The sequence below is a fragment of the Pan troglodytes genome, chromosome 7 (assembly GCF_028858775.2).
Source record: "Pan troglodytes isolate AG18354 chromosome 7, NHGRI_mPanTro3-v2.0_pri, whole genome shotgun sequence".
Taxonomy (NCBI): domain Eukaryota; kingdom Metazoa; phylum Chordata; class Mammalia; order Primates; family Hominidae; genus Pan; species Pan troglodytes.
Genome location: NC_072405.2, coordinates 64,487,834 through 64,504,845, shown reverse-complemented (window position 1 = coordinate 64,504,845; position 17,012 = coordinate 64,487,834). Strand labels below are relative to the sequence as shown.

The 17,012-nt window shown below is 45.6% G+C and overlaps 1 protein-coding gene and 1 non-coding gene across 4 annotated transcripts in view; one reads left to right on the top strand and one right to left on the bottom strand.

Moving 5' to 3' along the window:
* The window catches only part of LYN (LYN proto-oncogene, Src family tyrosine kinase), a 137,916-nt gene that overhangs the window by 107,006 nt on the left and 13,898 nt on the right, over positions 1–17,012 (bottom strand). The window lies entirely within an intron of this gene.
* Positions 4,963–5,095, top strand: LOC112204287 (small nucleolar RNA SNORA1). The gene has a single exon (XR_002937858.1). It is a non-coding gene; the product is annotated as a small nucleolar RNA SNORA1 (small nucleolar RNA).

The following is a 17,012-nucleotide window of genomic DNA, read 5'->3' as shown; positions in this document are numbered from 1 at the left end:
ACTCCAGGACATCTGACATTCAGGTGGGAACTGACTGGATATTAACTGGGCCACCTTAATTCACTGACCACCATGTTTTCTTTTGTCTTTTTTTCTTTCCTTCTTTCTTTTTTTTGAGACGGAGTTTCACTCTTGTTGCCCAGGCTGGAGTGCAATGGCACTATCGGCTCACTGCAATCTCCACCTCCCGGGTTCAAGTAATTCTCCTGCTCAGCCTCCGGAGTAGCTGGAATCACAGGTGCCTGCCACCACGCCTGGCTAATTTTTTGTATTTTTAGTAGAGATGTGGTTTCACCATGTTGGCCAGGCTGGCCTTGAACTCCTGACCTCAGGTGATCCCCCTGCCTCAGCCTCCCAAAGTGCTGGGATGACAGGCACGAGCCACCACACCCAGCCAGGTCACCATGTTTTCTAAAATAGCCGAAAGATTCCCACATAGCTGAATCTAGTAAAATGATTCTCATCCTTGGTACACAAGCAGAATCACCTGGGGAACTCTAAAAAATACTGATGCTTAGGCCCCCACCATTCCCATTTCATTGGTTAGGGAACAGCTTGGGCATGGGGAGGTTTAAATGCTCCCCATTGATTCTAATGAGCAGCCAGGGTTGAGAATCACTAGCCACACTCTACACTACAACCTTACCTGCTTTTGAAAAAGGGTAAAATGCGCAGTCTAATAATGTAGGGAACCTTGCCAAACCCTGAGCTCCACCTTAGAATTGAAATCATAGCAATGGAAACCATTTATGTTTATCTTCTTTTTTTTCTTTTTTGAGATGGAGTCTCGCTCTGTTACAAGGCTGGAGAGCAGTGGCGCAATCTCGGCTCACTGCAAACTCCACCTCCCGGGCTCAAGCAATTCTCCTGCCTCAGCCTCCCAAGTAGCTGGGATTACAGGCATGAGCCACCGCACCTGGCCATTTCTTTATCTTTTATAGGTGCATGATCTGCAGGGTAACACATACAGAAATTATCTTGTGTGGCATCATAATTCCATGCCCTATTAAAGAGTGGGGACTGGAATTTATCCACCTCCAACCTAACCCCATATGTGAACTCAGAACAGAAAAAATGCTCAGAAAAAAGGGTGGTCTGTGATTGACAAATAGAACCCAGGATTGTAAATACATTTGCTGGTGTTCAGTAAAGTTTAGTGAAGTTGAATTTCATATCATATTTCATATCATATTCTAAGAAATTTATTTTCATTCCATCAACCCGACAGCCAAATAATTGAGTTACTTACTCCTGAATTTGGTTACGCTATAGCCATAAAGAAAATGTTGGTATTTACAAAGTATTAGCTTCAGGGTATATTTTATTTAAAAAATTGTTCATCGTACTTATTTCAGATTTATCTATTAAAGTCCTGCTATTATTTTTTTTAATTTCAGGAGTCATTCTACCTCATTGTTTATCAACTTTCAGAGAACACATTTTTTACAAGTGATAAAGTAACTCTACTTTATGTTTGAAACTCCAAGCTCTATATAAATGATAAAACACTTTTTTTTTTGAGACTCTGTCTTACTCTGTTGTAATGGCACAATCACAGCCCAGTGCAGCTGCAACCTCCGAGGCTCAAGCGGATCCTCCCATCTCAGCCTCCCAAGTAGCTAGCTGGGACTACAGGGCCATGCCACCATGCCTGACTAATTTCTTTTTATTTTCTGTAAAGATAGGGTCTCTCTATGTTGCCCAGGCTGGTGTCAAACTCCTGGGCTCAAGTAATCCTCCTACCTTGGCCTCCCATAGTGCTGGGATTACAGGTGTGAGCTACCATGCCCAGCCTGGATAAAACACTTTAAATTCTACATTTAGAATAATAGCCAGGTTAATCATACATAGGTAACAAGTTACTTTCAAAAGGAAGGTCTCAATAAAACTTAATTATTCAGATTAGATTATCAACATAGAAACAGAAAGAGCTTACAGTGAAAAATATCCTTCCAGGAAATGATTTATCCCTGATCTTAAAGGGAAAACTTAGAAAAGTAGCAAATTTTCAACCTATTCAGCTCATGAAAAGTTGGTAATCAAAAACACTCAAGTAGTTTTTTAGTCTCTTGTTGAAGTTTATTTCCTCTTTGTCTACTTTCCCTCACAGGGCATGATATAGAAGCCTTAATATTTTCATTGTTCCCTACTGGAATCTCTCTGTTCTTTTGAATACTTTAAATAAACACCTCCCCCTCCCCCTCCCCCTCCCCCTCCCTCTCCCCCTCCCCCTCCCCACGGTCTCCCTCTCCCTCTCTTTCCACGGTCTCCCTCTGATGCCGAGCCAAAGCTGGACTGTACTGCTGCCATCTCGGCTCACTGCAACCTCCCTGCCTGATTCTCCTGCCTCAGCCTGCCGAGTGCCTGCCATTGCAGGCGTGCGCTGCCAAGCCTGACTGGTTTTCGTATTTTTTTGGTGGAGACAGGGTTTTGCTGTGTTGGCCGGGCTGGTCTCCAGCTCCTAACCGCGAGTGATCCACCAGCCTCGGCCTCCCGAGGTGCCGGGATTGCAGACGGAGTCTGGTTCACTCAGTGCTCAATGGTGCCCAGGCTGGAGTGCAGTGGTGTGATCTCGGCTCGCTACAACCTCCACCTCCCAGCCGCCTGCCTTGGCCTCCCAAAGTGCCGAGATTGCAGCCTCTGCATGGCCGCCACCCCGTCTGGGAAGTGAGGAGCGTCTCTGCCTGGCCGCCCATCGTCTGGGACGTGAGGAGCCCCTCTGCCTGGCTGCCCAGTCTGGAAAGTGAGGAGCGTCTCTGCCCGGCCGCCATCCCATCTAGGAAGTGAGGAGTGCCTCGTCCCGGCCGCCATCCCATCTAGGAAGTGAGGAGTGTCTCTGCCCGGCCGCCCATCGTCTGAGATGTGGGGAGCGCCTCTGCCCCGCCGCCCTGTCTGGGATGTGAGGAGCGCCTCTACCCGGCCGCGACCCCATCTGGGAGGTGAGGAGCGTCTCTGCCCGGCCGCCCCGTCTGAGAAGTGAGGAGACCCTCCGCCCGGCAACCGCCCGCCTGAGAAGTGAGGAGCCCCTCCGCCCGGCAGCCACCCCGTCCTGGAGGGAGGTGGGGGTCAGCCCCCACCAGGCCAGCCGCCCCATCCGGGAGGGAGGTGGGGGGGTCAGCCCCCCGCCCGGCCAGCCGCCCCATCCGGGAGGTGAGGGGCGCCTCTGCCCGGCCGCCCCTACTGGGAAGTGAGGAGCCCCTCTGCCCGGCCAGCCGCCCCGTCTGGGAGGGAGGTGGGGGGTCAGCCCCCCGCCCGGCCAGCCACCCCGTCCGGGAGGGAGATGGGGGGATCAGCCCCCCACCCGGCCAGCCACCCCATCCGGGAGGTGAGGGGCACCTCTGCCTGGCCGCCCCTACTGGGAAGTGAGGAGCCCCTCTGCCCAGCCAGCCGCCCCATCCGGGAAGGAGGTGGGGGGGTCAGCCCCCCGCCCGGCCAGCCGCCCCGTCCGGGAGGGAGGTGGGGGGGTCAGCCCCCTGCCCGGCCAGCCGCCCCGTCTGGGAGGGAAGTGGGGGGGTCAGCCCCCCGCCCGGCCAGCCGCCCCGTCCGGGAGGTGAGGGGCGCCTCTGCCCGGCGGCCCCTACTGGGAAGTGAGGAGCCCCTCTGCCCGGCCAGCCGCCCCGTCTGGGAGGTGAGGGGCACCTCTGCCCGGCCGCCCCTACTAGGAAGTGAGGAGCCCCTCTGCCCGGCCAGCCGCCCCGTCTGGGAGGGAGGTGGGGGGTTCAGCCCCCCGCCCGGCCAGCCGCCCCGTCCCGGGGGGAGGTGGGGGGATCAGCCCCCTGCCCGGCCAGGCGCCCCGTCCGGGAGGGAGGTGTGGGGGGTCAGCCCCCCGCCCGGCCAGCTGCCCTGTCTGGGAGGTGAGGGGCGCCTCTGCCCGGCCGCCCCTACTGGGAAGTGAGGAGCCCCTCTGCCCGGCCACCACCCCTTCTGGGAGGTGTACCCAACAACTCATTGAGAACGGGCCATGATGACAATGGCGGTTTTGTGGAATAGAAAGGGGGGAAAGGTGGGGAAAAGATTGAGAAATCGGATGGTTGCTGTGTCTGTGTAGAAAGAGGTAGACATGAGAGACTTTTCATTTTGCTCTGTACTAAGAAAAATTCTTATCCTGTTGATCTATGACCTTACCCCCAACCCTGTGCTCTCTGAAACATGTGCTGTGTCCACTCAGGGTTAAATGGATTAAGGGCGGTGCAAGATGTGCTTTGTTAAACAGATGCTTGAAGGCAGCATGCTTAAGAGTCATCACCACTCCCTAATCTCAAGTACCCAGGGACACAAACACTGCGGAAGGCCGCAGGGTCCTCTGCCTAGGAAAACCAGAGACCTTTGTTCACTTGTTTATCTGCTGACCTTCGCTCCACTATTGTCCTATGACCCTGCCAAATCCCCCTCTGCGAGAAACACCCAAGAATGATCAATAAAAATAAAAAAAATAAAAATAAAAAAAATAAAAAAATAAAAAAAATAAACACCTCAAAGAAGAGCTGCTCACCATGAAGACAACTTCCCATTCAAGAAAGTACAAGGCCCAGCACGGTGGCTCACGCCTGTAATCCCAGCACTTTGGGAGGCTGAGGTGGGCGAATCACTTGAGGTAAGGAGTTCGAGACCAGCCTGGCCAACATGGTGAAATCCCATCTCTACCAAATATATAAAAATTAGCTGGGCGTAGGCCGGGCGCAGTGGCTCACGCCTGTAATCCCAGCACTGTGGGAGGCTGAAGTGGGCGGATCGCGAAGTCAGGAGTTCGAGACCAGCCTGGCCAATATGGTGAAACCCTGTCTGTACTAAAAAATACAAAATTAGCTGGGTGTGGTGGCACACACCTGTAGTCCCAGCTACTCAGGAGGCTGAGGCAGGAGAATCGCTGGAACCCAAGAGGCGGAGGTTGCAGTGAGTGGAGATTGCACTGCTGCACTCCAGCCTGGGCAACAAAGAGAGACTCTGTCTCCAAAAAAAAAAAGCCTCATGCTAGATGAGAATGGGCACTGTTGATCATTGTGTCCAAAAATAGTTAATGTGGCTAAATTGAGATAGGTTATGCTTCCATCACAGTATGCATATTGCAGTGGTGACAATGAGACCTGTAACATTTTGCCATGCTTATGAGTAAAATATGTAGGAGAAAAATGTTGACTTTCAAAATAACATTTAAGTAATAAGGAATTTTCAGCTCTTATCTCATAGGACTACTGTTGTTGTTTTTTTTGTATGCTATATATTGATTGAAACATTGTAATGTGGTACATGACTGTGTCTTGGATCAGGTGTCAAAATATAAGTGTACTTTGTACAATTCAACTTCTAGAAAAAAAAAATTAGCTGGGCGTTGTGGAGCGCACCTGTAATTCCAGCTACTCAGGAGGCTGAGGCAGGAGAATTGCTTGAACCTGGGAGGCGGAAGTTGCAGTGAGCTGAATTCACGACACTGCACTCCAGCCTGGGCTACAGAGTGAAATTCCGTCTCAAAAAAAAAAAAAAAAGAAAGAAAGAAAGTACACTGTTACGGCCAGGCGCAATGGCTCACGCCTATCATCCCAGCACTTTGGGAGGCAAAAATGGGCGGATCACCTGAGGTCGGGAGTTCGAGACCAGCCTGACCAACATGTAGAAACCCTGTCTCTACTAAAAATACAAAATTAGCCGAGCAGTGGTGGCACATGCCTGCAATCCCAGCTACTCGGGAGGCTGAGGTGGGAGAATTGCTTGAATCCAGGAGACGGAGGTTGCGGTAAGCCAAGATCGCACCATTGCAGCCCAGTCTGGGCAATAAGAGTGAAACTCGTCTCAAAAAAAAAAGAAAGTACAGATACGTTTTTTAGAATGATGATACATCATCACTGACCCACTTGGTTTCTGCAACCAGATCCTTTCCCGTGTCTGTGCAGTCATGACTCCATTGCTGCCCTGAGGTGGTATATTAACCCAAATCACAGTCTGAAAGTCATTTTTGATTTAGGTTCTTCCCTATTTATCTTTGGTTGAGCCAGGAAATGCAACTTGATAATGACTCAGCACAAGCTATTCAGCTGGGAGCCGGTTCCTAGCCACATCCAGCTCCGCGTTGGAAATATCTGAAGTGGTCAGTCTAGGATAGAGCAGTGCTGCTGTAGCTTCCAGGTAGGGTTTCCTGAAGTGTATGCCCAATGCTCTTTCTGAATCAGCACTGAAAATATTCATGCAGGACCTCCCCCGGCCCTACCTGACCCCACAGAGCAAGAGCAATACATTCCTCTGCCTGTCACCAGGCCCTAGGCTGCCAGGTTTGGGGGATACTAAGTCCAGGGAAACCACCAGAAGTAGTTCCAGGGAGGCCACAGGTGTGCAAAAGAAGGATCCCATGCATGAGCCCAAGAAGGAGTCCAAAGCCTGGCCTTGAGATGAAACAGTTCAATTAAACAGTTCCTTTCATATTAAAGTCAATGTAAAAATACCATCACTTACACTGACTTCATCAGACAAGAGAACACTGGGGTTTTGCTTAAAGAATCATCTGACAGCCTCAGTAATGAAAGGAGGTGGAGGAATTCTATCAATTTTCCTGTTTTAAAGGACGAGGTGAAGTCTTACCCATTTTGTAACTGCTATTCTAATCGGAGAACTATTCAGAAGTGGAAACATCTATTCATAAAGTATTATGGGGTGAAGGAGAGGGAAAAAAAGCATTATGAACATCATATGAGACACACGGCCACGAAGTGCCCAAGTGCTGAGCAAAAGCACTGGCAGTATGGTTTACATCACTTCCCAATAAACCAGTTTTGCTCAGGCATCATAGAGGCACTGCTGCAAATGCCACCAAGAAACCAGAACAGGAAAGGGGCTATGTGGCTCACTCAATCCACATCTTCTTTGCCAATTATCCTTCTTTTTGTTGTTAGTAAACTCTCAACTAGAACCTTAATAACTTTTCAATGTCTAAGATTTTGTGGCAGCATTTTAAGATAAAGAGTTAGGAGAATATAAGATTTCCAAAAGCTATTCTCCTTAACGTGGAAAAAAATGCAAGCTAGATAAGTATTTAGCAAAAGAAAAGTATGAGATACATACTGAAGAGAAGGTTTAATCCAAACATAATTAAATCTTAGCTATAAAAAAATTATTAGCTTTGCTTTGGCAAAAGAAAAAAATTAAACTGGGCACAATGGCTCACACTTATAATCCCAATACTTTGGGAGGCCAAGACTGGAGTACCATTTGAGGCCACGAGTTTGAGACTAGCCTGGGCACCATAGTAAGGTCCTATCTCCACCAAAAAAAAAAAAAAAAAAAAATTAGCTGGGCATGGTGATGTGACTCTGAAGTCTCAGCTACTCGGGAAGCTGAGGCAGGAGGACCACTTGAGCCAAGGAGTTCAAGGCTGCAGTGAGCAATGATTACATCACTGTACTTCAGCCTGGGCAACACAATGAAATCCTATCCCTAAAAAAAATTAAAAACAAAAAAGAGGAAGATTATTTTTCCCTCAATAAATAGTGACATTTATAATAGATATAAACTGAGTTGTCAGCTGAAGTTAGTGCAGAAAACTCAACTGGCTTGACAGTCATCATGCTTTAAACTTGACGCAATGTTTAAATATTCATTGCAACTCCAGTGAATTTTTTTCTTCTTCATTTTTCCAAGCTATGGTTATAGTAAAAATTGCACCAAGTTGGCAGAACTGGGGGCTCTCTTGTTTTGGCCATGCTGACTGGTTTTCAGTGTCTGAGCTCTTGTCTTCCTCAAGTCAGAGTGGCAGCACATTAGATTCCTGGAGCAGTAGTTAAGCTTGAGCCAAACATCCTAGGCCCAAGTTCCAGCTCCACCTCATACAGTGACATGACATTGGCAAGGTAATTAATCTTTACTTATCTGCAGAAAAGGGATGATAAGGCTGGGCACGGTGGCTCATGCCTGTAATCCTAGCACTTTGGGAGGCCGAGGCGGGTGGATTGCCTGAGCTCAGACCAGCCTAGGCAACATGGTGAAACCCCATCTCTACTAAAATACAAAAAATTATCTGAGCATGGTGGCATGTGCCTGCAATCCCAGCTACTTGGGAAGCTGAGACAGGAGAATCACTTGAACCCAGGAGGCAGAGGTTGCAGTGAACTGAGATCGTGCCATTGCACTCCAGCCTGGGTAACTGTGTAAGACCCCATCTCAAAAAAGAAAAGAAAAAAGAAAAGAAAAGAAAAGGGATGATAACTGTACCAACTTCACACACTTGTTATAAGGATTGGTTGAATACAATCTTGACGAGTGTTTAGAAGAACGAATGACATACCGTGTGCACTCAATAAATGTTCCCTGCATTATATTTATTATACATTTCCCAGAAGTGGTCTTATTCCTGCGTTTACATTTATGTTAATGTAAAAAGTCTGCTTGATAAACTAAAGTCAAGGACATTATGTTCCACATATTACAACTGTGATTTTTTAAAAAATAACCTTTCAAAGTTAAATAAAACAAACACATCAGTTTAGGGGTCAGGCTGACTTGGGTTCCATTTACTTAGTAGTTAAGTGAGCATAATATTTATTATCCCCAAGCATCTGTTTCCTTATCAATAACAAGAATATCAATATTACACCTTTTAAGGAATTGACTACCTGAGGACAAATATTTAATAAAGGATTGCTATTTTTACTATATTTTCTGTGAAAGGTAATTATTGCCTGATACAAAAGTAAAACAGGTAGTAACTGTGCTGGCATCATTGTAAAACTCTTCCAACTAAGAAAGAAACTTAGCTGGGTACAGTGTCTCATGCCTGTAATCCCAACACTTTGGGCAATATATGGAGACCTCATCCTTACAAAAAATAAAAAAATTAGCCCAGCACAGTGGTGTACACCTGTGGTCCCAGCTACACAGGAGGCTGAGGCAGGAGGATTGCGTGAGCCCGGAAGATCAGAGGCTACAGTGATCGTGATTGTGCCACTGCACTCCAGGCATCAGAGCAAGAAACTGTCTATTTAAAAAAAGGAAATCATTAAAACCAGTTTCCTGAAATTTATTATAGAGCTAGAAATAGATTAGTGACTGCCTAGGACAAGGGGAAGAGAGTAGTGAGGGATAAAGGATACAGAATTTCTTTTTGTGTAATAAAAATGTTCTAAAATTGATTGTGGTGATGATTGCACAACTCTGTGAACATACTAAAAATCACTGAATTGTATACTTTAATTGAGTGAATTATACAATATGTGAATTATATCTCAATAAAACTATTATTCGGCTGGGTGTGGGTGGCTCACACCTGTAATCTCAACACTATGGGAGGCCAAGGCAGGTGAATCACTTGAGTCCAGGAGTTCAAGACCAGCCTGGGCAACATGGTGAGACTTTGTCTCTACCAAAAATACAAAAATTAGCCAGGCATGTTTGCACGTGCCTGTGGTCTCAGCTGCTTGGGAGGCTGAGATGGGAGGATTGCTTGAACACAGAAGGCGGAGGTTGCAGTGAGCCAAGAGTGTGCCACTGCACTCCAGCCTGAGTGACAGAGGGAGACTGTGTCTCAAAACAAAATTAAAAGTAAAAATAAAGCTGTTATTATAAAAGACAATAAAACGATCACATACAGTATGAATCTATTTATATGACATTACAGAAAACACAAAACAATGGGGACAGACAACAGGTCAGCAGTTGCCAGGCATTGGGCTGGGGGTGGCACAAGAAAGTTTTTTTTGGGGGGGAGGGTGTGACAGAACTTTTCTGTATTCTCATTATGAAAATAATTCAGTGAATCTGCACATGTATTAAAATTCATAGAGCTATACAGCAAAATTTTAAAGTTGATTTAAAAAACATAAAAAGTTTTCTTAAAATCGCCTATTTTCATTTTAATTTTTTCCAAAGAAAAAAATTGCTTACTAATCTTTAAAAGTTTTTGTTGTTGTTGTTGTTGTTTGTGAGACAGGGTCTCACTGTCACGCAGGCTGGAGTACAGTGGCGCGGTCTCGACTCACTGCAGCCTCCACCTCTCAGGCTCAAGCAATCCTCCCAACTCAGCCTCCTGAGTAGCTGGGAATACAGGCCCATGCCACCACTCTTGGCTAATTTTTTTAATTTCCTATAGAGATGAGGTCTCACTATGTTGCCTAGGATGGTCTCAAACTTCTGCGCTCAAGTGATCTTCCTGCCTCGGCCTCCCAAAGTGCTAGCATTACAGGTGTGAGCAACTGCACCTGACCTTAAAAGTTATTCTGATGGCTAAGAGTGCTTATATCCCATTACTAAAGATTTTGAAATATTTTAGATACATATGAAGTAGTAGTAGTAGGTTTTCTGTTAAAATGGAGGAGAAATTGAGGTAGAAAAGGCAAATTTGAACAGTAAGACAGAACTGTTACTAGACTCTGGAGATCTTCTGCCGTCAACCCCTCGAAACCACCATGTGCAAAGTCAGAGGTGTGCTCAGCGTCAGAATGCTCCCTCCTGATCTCAAGTCTTGGTAAAACTTCCAGAAGCATGTAGCTTATTATTATGAGGAAGAGGGAAGTACCTTTTAAGGTACAACAGAGAAAGCTTTACTGTTCTTAATCTAAACTCTGAATTTTCATTTATATGGCATGATAGGCGTCACATGAATCAAAGTTCTAATGTACTGTTGCTTGATTTTCAGCTCCTTATCAGGAGAAATTAGGTCAAGACTGTAATGCGATCAATCAGAAGATACCTGTGGACGTTGAAACTGCATAAAGCCAGCATTCGGATGAGTAATATGGTTCTCCGACCAGCTCATTCCATTGCAGTTATTTCCTCATCATTTAAATGAAGTTTAGGCCGGGTGCAGTGGCTCATGCCTGTAATCCCAGCACTTTGGGAGGCCAAGGCAGGCGGATCACCTAAGGTCAGGAGTTTGAGATCAACCTGGCCAACATGGCAAAACCCCGTCTCTACTAAAAATACAAAAATTAGCTGGGGGTGATGGCGGGCACCTGTAGTCCCAGTAACTCAGGAGGCTGAGGTAGGGAGAATTGCTTGAACCCGGAAGGCAGAGGTTGCAGGGAGCCGAGATCACGCCACTGCACTCCAACCTGGTTAACAGAGCGAGGCTCTGTCTCTAAATAAATAAATAAATAAATAAATAAATAAACGTGAGGAGCTTGGGGGGAATGCCTCTCTTACTAAATTAGGTATGGTTTTTATTCTATGTTTCTTTTTTTTAAAATTTTTTAATTATACTCTAATTTCTAAGATACATGTGCCGAACATGCAGGTTTGTTACATAGGTATACATGAGCCATGGTGGTTTGCTGTACCCACCATCCCGTCATCTACATTAGGTATTTCTCCTAATGCCATCTCTCCCTTAGGCCCCCCACCCCCCGACAGGCCCCGGTGTGTGATGTTCCCCTCCGTGTGTCCATGTGTTCTCATTGTTCAGCTCCCACTTATGAGTAAGAACATGCCGTGTTTGGTTTTCTGTTCTTATGTTAGTTTGCTGAGAATGATGGTTTCCAGCTGCATCCATGTCCCTGCTATTCTGTTTCTTTATTTATAAACTTGCTTTTGTTTCTTTGTTTGATGTTGTTGTTTCTTTTTCTTTTCTTTTTTTTTCAGAGATGAGAGTCTTGCTCTGTTACCCAGGCTGGAGTGCAGGGGCATAATCATAGCTCACTGCAGCCTCCAACTCCTGGACTCAAGGGACCCTCTCACTTCAGCCTCCAGAGCAGCTAGGATGACAGGGGCATGCCACCACGTCTAGCTAAAACTTGTTTTTTTTTTTTTAATTGCTTTACCCCTAACGAGATGCTTAAGGATGAGCTAATGATAAAAGAAAAGGTGTTCTCTTTGCTATTTGTCATAACATTTTGAGAAGAATGAAAGTGCACCTGGTATGTACACCAAATTTCCACTTCCCCACAGGACTGGTGACGACGCATGAGTGAATCTACCAGAACAGGCCAGGGGTACCATGAGTAGGGAGTGGGCAGGGATCCTCCAAAATCAAGAAAAGGCTCGGGGTAGTACAGTTTAATCTAAAACAACAGCCAAAACTGGGTAGAAAATTAGACTCTTCAAGGAACTCCCAGGTACATTACTCCATTTAATCCTTGCAACAACTGGATGAGATACCAAACAAAAATCTGTTATTACTGTTTTATGTATTAGAAAAACATTAGATGAAGGAACTTCATCTAATGTCCCAAGACTGGTATTTGACAAAGCATTGACTAGAAGCCAATTCCTTTAAAAAAAAATTGTAGAGATGAGGTCTCACTATGATGCCCAGCCTGGTCTTGAATTCCTGGCCTCAAGTGATCCTCCTGCCTTGGCCTCCCCAAGTGCTGTGACTACATGTGTGAGCCGCCACACCCAGCCCAGAAACCAATTCCTGACTCTCAGTTTATGACTACGACATCATGCTGCTCCTCAGACACCCCAAAGTTCACAACCTGGAATATTTTTCATTAGCTACTACAGTGTTACTAATCCATACCTATATTCTTCACCAAGATTAGTAAGGAATCCAGCCAAGTTATTTCCCCATCTCTTCCTACTTTATTTCCAACTAAGGGACTCACTTCTTCACTTGGAAACTGTTCTGCTCTGGTCAGGCTCCTTAGTCCAATATTCCCTCCATTCTCAGGATTCACTCTTTGTTCAAATCCTCTGTAGCATCCAGCAGTTGCTAACAGAGACAAGCAGTTAAAACGCAGAGATGCCAAGCATCAGGAACTGTGGCTGGAGGAAATAAACTGGAGGTTTTGGGGCTGGCTGCAGTGGTTCACGTCTGTAATCCCAGCACTTTGGGAGGCTGAAGCAGGTGGGAAGATCGCTTGAGACCAGGAGTTCAAGACCAGCCTGGGCAACATAGTGAGATCCCCAACTATACAAAAAATTTTAGGCTTGGCACTGTGGCTCATGCCTGTAACCCCAGCACTTTGGGAGGCTGAAGCACATGGATGGATCACTTGAGCACAGGAGATTGAAACCAGCCTGGGCAACATGGCAAAACCCCATCTCTACAAAAAATACAAAAATTAGCCATGCGGGCCAGGCATGGTGGCTCACGCCTGTAATCCCAGAACTTTGGGAGGCTGAGGTGGGTGGATCACCTGAGATCAGGAGTTTGAGACCAGCCTGGCCAACATGGCAAAACCCCGTCTCTACTAAAAATACAAAAAAATTAGCTGGGTATGGTGGCAGGCGCCTGTAATAATAGCTACTCAGGAGGCTGAAGAAGGAGAATCGCTTGAACACACGAGGCAGAGGTTGCAGTGAGCCAAGATAGCGCCAGTGAACTCCAGCCTGGGCAACAGAACAAGACTCCGTCAAAAAAAAAAAAAAAAATTAGCCAGGTGTAGTGGCACATGCCTGTAGTCTCAGCTACTTGGGAGGCTAAGGTGGGAGGATCCCTGAAGCCCAGGAGGTTGAGGCTGCAGTGAGCCAAGATTGAGCCACTGCACTTAAGTTTGGGTGACAGAGTGACCACTGTCTCAAAAAAAAAAAAAAAATTAAGAAAGTTAATCTGGCACAGTGGCATGCACCTCTAGTCCCAGCTACTCAGGAGGCTGAGGAGGGAGGATCACTTAAGCCCAGGAGGTGGAGGCTGCAGGAGCCATGACCATGCCACTGCACTCCAGCCTCAGCAACAGAACAAGACCCTGTCTAAAATAATAAAAAGTAAAAAATAAAATAAAAATAAGCTGGGGGGGTTGGGGGATGCAGACAGGCAAACTACAGGCTCAGCATGTTCTCTTGGGGTATGGTTATTCCTTGCATGGCCCAGACTTCACTTGTGACTTTTTCACAGAAAGATGGGTCCCTTAGTGGGTCCCACAGAAAGATGAACCCACAGATGGGTCCAGTGCCTGTGCATGTTCTTCATATCTTGTGTGACACAAAAATTTATACTAAGCCAGGTGCAGTGGCACATGCCTCTAGTCCCAGCTACTCGAGAAGCTGAGGCAGGAGGATCACTTCAGCCCAGGATCTCAGGACCATAGTGTGTGAGTGATAATCGTGCCTGTGAATGGCCAGTGCACTCTAGCCTGGGCAACATAGTGAGACCTTGCTTCTAAAAATAACAAAACAAAACAACAAAAATAAAAGGAAAATTTTCTTTAAAAAAAAAGTTTTTTAAACATTTTAACTTTCTGAGTATATCTGGAACAGTTTTGCTATTGAGAACTCATGGCTTTGACTGCAAGTCATATGCATGCATATTCATGAGTAGTGAGTATCCAAGAAGTGTTTTCTGAATGATGCATAAGTGAAGCATGACTTCATGGATTAACAAATGCCACGGGTCAATTATGCCTCTCTCTGTCACCCCCAACAAAAATAAATATCAAAACTACATGAAACAGAAGTTGAAATAACAGTCAGTAACAAAGGTGCTGTGTTCCTTAACATCAGAAAAATGAGTCCTTATTTTACTGAAGAATAGCATCACTGAATTCACAAACCCAGTTAGTACTTTCAAATGCCTATGCACAGACTGGCACTGTGTCATATAACAGGATGTTTGATTACATGTGGGTCAGTGGAAACCACCCTTATCACACCCACATATTTGCATTTATAAATTTACTTGGCTGTGCAGAAAAACCAGCTATATATGGCTTATGCCAACTAATTTTACTAATTAATGGATGAATAAAAAGGTATTTAAATAAGGCTCAGATCAAACTCATGTGTGAGAATTTTAGCAACTGAATCGCCAGGGTAAAACAGGACGAGGTCTTGCTCTCCAGTTGAATTGCAAGTAAATTCCACACACAGAGAGATGCCGGTGGTAGCCAAACCCACAGCTTGAAAATCTGTTTATTTGCCAAACCAAATGGCTTTGTACTGCTTTTCAATTCCCTACACTTTATTGTTTAGAAGCCTACACTGGAAACTAAACAAAAACTAGAAGTAGAATGGCAGATGCCTTTCAGGGGAGTACTGCTTGGGGGAGGGTCAACATCATTCTGCTTTTTGATCATGGGGGTGGTTACACAAGCCTTTGCATTCAGCTAGATTCTTCTGTTTTCTGCACTTTTCTATGTAAGTGTTATACTTAAATTTTAAACACACATACACACACACTCCTGCATTGGGAAAACTTTTTAAAAAATTCCCTCGAATCCTGTTAGAAAGAACTGTGTCAGAAATATTCTTTCTTTGGCAAGGCACAATGGCTCATGCTCGTAATCCCAGGAGTTTGGGATCTCGAGATGGGAGGATCATTTGAGCCCAGGAGTTCAAGGCTGCAATGAACTATGATGGTATCACTGCACTCCATCTTGGGTGACAGAGCAAGACCCTGCCTCAAAAAAAAAAAGAAAGATATTTTCTTATTATGTAATTTGGAGTTAATGAGTGCATGGCTAGAAATATTAATATAACCGTATCATCAAATCAGGAAGCACCTTTTAGAGCCATCTAATGCAACTTTTTTATTTATGTTTTTTTTGAGACGGAGTCTTGCTCTGTCGCCCAGGCAGGAGTCCAACGGCGTGGTCTCAGCTCAATGCAAACTCTGCCTCCTAGGTTCAAGTGATTCTCCTGCCTCAGCCTCCCAAGTAGCTGGGACTACAGGTGTGTGCCACCACACCTGGCTATTTTTGGATTTTTAGAAGAGATGGGGTTTCACTATGTTGACCAGGCTGGTCTTGACTCCTGACCTCGTGATCCGTCTGCCTCGGCCTCCTAAAATGCTGGGATTACAGGTGTGAGCCACTGCGCCCCGGCCTTAATGCAACCTTTTCTAAGAGGTCTTGTAAGAATCTCTTAGCCTTTGCTGACAAACATTTAATGATGGAGAAGGACCCTTCTCCAGAACCCATGCAGGCAGCTTTGATGGTTAGAAGTTTCTCCTTACTTTGTAATCCACAATCTCTGCCTTTGTAAATTTCTCCATTATCATTCCCTTTCCCACATCACAGCCATTTCAATATACTGTTGGCCAGCAATCCACGTGGCCATGTATTAAATGACGAAGAGTAAAGATCCTGTCCTCTCTCTGCCAAAAAAGTGAACACCCGTCTGCTTGGTAGGTAAATACCCAGCCAGAAGAAGGGCAATTTAACAAACTTAATGAAATATCCTCAAGGACACCTCTGTCTATTTGTACACGTATCTGCTCATCAAGCAACTTTTTTTCATTCTTTAAAGTTGTGGTAAAATAAACACAATATAAAATTTATATAGTAACTATTTTAAGTATATAACTCAGTGGCATTAAGTACATTCATATTCTTGTATAACCATCACACCATCCATCTCCAGAACTCTTTTCATCTTGCAAAACTGAAACTCTGTACCCATTAAGCAGTAACTTCCCATTCCCTCCCCCATCAAGCCCCTGGAAGACACCATTCTATTTTCTGTCTCTATGAATTTGACTATTTGAGGAACCTCACATTAGTGGACTCATACAGTATTTGTCTTTTTGTTTCTGGCTTATTTCACTTAGCATGATGTCCTCAAGTTTTGTCCTTGTTGTACCATGTGTCAGCATTTCCTTTTTTTTTTTTTTTTTTTTTTTTTGAGCCAGAGTTTCGCTCTTGTTGCCCTGGCTGCAGTGCAGTGGCGGGATCTCGGCTCACTGCAACCTCCGCCTCCCGGGTTCAAGTGATTCTTCTGCCTCAGCCTCCCAAGTAGCCAGGATTACAGGCATGCACCATCATGTTCGACTAATTTTGTATTTTTAGTAGAGATGGGGTTTCTCCATGTTGGTCAGGCTGGTGTCAAACTGCCGACCTCAGGTGATCCGCCCACCTTGGCCTCCCAAAGTGCTGGGATTACAGGCATGAGCCACCGCACCCAGCCAGCATTTCCTTTTTTTAAAGGCTGAATAACATTCCATCATATGGCTGGGCACGGTGGTTCATGCCTGCAATCCCAGCACTTTGGGAGGCCGCAGCAGGTAGATTGCTTGAGCCCAGGAGTTCAAGATTAGCCTGGACAACATGGCAAAACCTTATCTCTACAAAAAATACAAAAAACTAGCCAGGCATGGTGGCATGCACCTGTAGTCTCAGCTACTCAAGAGGCTGAGGTGGGAGGATCACCTGAGCCCAGGA